Raw genomic sequence first — 2715 nt, 5'->3', positions numbered from 1 at the left:
TCCATCTAAACTCAAGTTTCATTCCATAATTTCATAACACTCTTGGATCATTGACTCATATCTTAACACCAAAAATCGTTCTTAGGATCATCCAAACTCTCACGTGTTCATCAAGTGTTCTTGACTTGATACTCCTCGTCTTCAACCTTCCACTCTTCCAAGAATCACTCAAGGTGAGTTCATACCCCTACATTTTCTAGTTTTCTTCAGTTTTTAAGGGGGGGGGGGGGGGGGGAACACCAAAACATATTCAAAACTTAACTTGACAGCTTACAACTGAAAAGTTGTGACCTATTCACGAACTGTTTTAACCAACCTAAACTTAATATCTTTTAAAATTGTTTAATATGCAAGTAGTTCAGGTTTATACCTTTAAAATGACTACTTTCACATCTCCATATGATTTTTCTACGATTTATGGTGATTTTTACAAAAACTGCCAATCATTTCAAAAACGATTTCGGGCCAGTCTGTGATTATGGACACTTTCACATAAGTTAGAGACTTCTAAAAATCATAATAAAAATTATGAATAAACTAGACACATTTTGTAAACTCTCAGAGTTTATGGAGTTAGTTTTCGACTCCGTATGATTTTTCTATAATAATTTCAAAACAGTGCAGAAAGGATAAAAACTAGTTGCATAGTTTACCTTATTTATAACACTTTGTAGTATGTTGAGCAAAGTGCATAACAACAAGTTTCTCAATGTTTGGATGCATTCTTGTTAGTTTATCATCATAAACAGAAATTAGTCATTCATGTTAAGGTTTTTCCTCCATTCATTTCGAACACATATAATAACTATATTAAGTATAGTTTATGAATTTTCAATAAAAGCATACTACATGGAAAATGTTGTACTCTTAAAACAAATGGGTTTTTCATATACTACTTGATAAACTATAATAGTAATAGTTTATGGATTTATATCACAAATGTATTTTTATAAAAGGAGATTTCACTTTCTCCACGAAAGAGGTTTTATACTCAAAACTATATGTAAACTAGTTAATGTAAGTTGTGAGACATTCTGCTTCGGGGTACTTTTAAGTACCACAGAAAATCCTGAGTTAGTTATAACCAAAGTCTCTTGTAGGTAGAGCGTGATAATTGTGTATAGATCTATATTGGGATTGACAACCCACACCCATGCTGCTTGCATAAGTCTGATCGGCCGATCGGGGGTGACAAATGTCATTTCGTTTCCGACGCCTGAAGAACGTTGCAACCGGTTATTTTGTCATAGTATGGTTATAGCGACTCACGTAGGGAGTTAACAATCTTTCAAGTTTACAGGAAAAATTCTACTTTGAAAAGGGATTTACTTCTAAATTAAACGAGTTTATGCCGATTTAAACTTGCATGTATTGCTTTAAGTATGGAAAAATACTTGTATATTCTCGGTCTTGACGTTTAAGAGTACATGACTTTTTATAAGGAAAATATTGGATTTTCTTTGGAAACACATTACCATTATGAACATTATAAGTACAAAGTACACACATATTCTCTATCTTGACATTTAAGATTACATGACTTTTTATAAGGAAGATATTGGATTTTCTTTGGAAACACATTACCATTATGAATATTATAAATACAAAGCACACACATATTCTCTATCTTGACATTTAAGACTACATGACTTTTTATAAGGAAAATATTGGATTTTCTTTGGAAACACATTACCATTATGAATATTATAAGTACAAAACACACACATATTTTTAGGCTTGACGTTTAAGGCTACATGACTTTTTATAAGGAAAATATTGGATTTTCTTTGGAAACATATTTCTATCAAAACTACATTTCATCTAGAATTGTTAGACTTCAGCTATAATTGCTAAGTGTATATGCTAGAGTTATATAAGAGTCTAGTCGCAATCGACCTAGAATTTGTGGGCCCGCCTTACTTCCTGTTCCTTGTTTTGTTGTGGACCTAGGGCAGACCCATTATATTCGACAGTTTATGTAACTTAAATTTTATATAACTCATATACACTGGGTGATTATAGAAGGAATATACAAGTCTTTCTAGGGTACATTATTGCATAACATAGGAGACTTCATTTCGCGTTTAATAAAGAAAACATTGAATTTTCTGAAATCATACTCTATCGCTTTTTACAAGGAAAATGGCTTCTTTCTCAAATAAAACTCTTATGAACTCACCAACTTAATTGTTAACACTTTTTCAAAACTACTTGTATTCTCAGGAAATCAGTGAAACAGGAAACCAACAACATTTTGAGGATGGGACGTTAAATCGTCAAACAGTTCATTTTGTCATCATAATGTAATTGATTTGAATCATGGAAACATATACTTTGGTGTAACTTTTCAATTATATTTATGATGGTTGTATTTACTTTGAGAACTATTATACTCGTTGTTGTGATACTATACATGAAGTCCTCCACCCCCAGACGTTTCTACCATCCTTGGTTTGGGGGTGTGACAGAGGCTTTCTATATTTTGGGAATAAGGATAGTGAGAGACAGAAGTAAGAGACTAATAGGACTTAGTCAGAATACTTACTTGGAAAAGGTACTAAAACATTTAAGTATGGAGAATTCAAAGAAAGGGGAGTTACCAATCCAATGTAATGCGAAGTTGAGTTAGACTCAAAGTCCGAGTACCGAAGTCGAGATAGCAGAGATGAGCCGAGTACCTTACGCTTCCGCAGTTGGCTCGATCATGTATGCTAT

The sequence above is a fragment of the Lactuca saligna genome, chromosome 5 (genome assembly GCF_052625555.1).
Source record: "Lactuca saligna cultivar CGN05327 chromosome 5, ASM5262555v1, whole genome shotgun sequence".
In the NCBI taxonomy this organism is placed as follows: Eukaryota; Viridiplantae; Streptophyta; class Magnoliopsida; order Asterales; family Asteraceae; genus Lactuca; species Lactuca saligna.
This window is presented reverse-complemented; position numbering follows the sequence as displayed.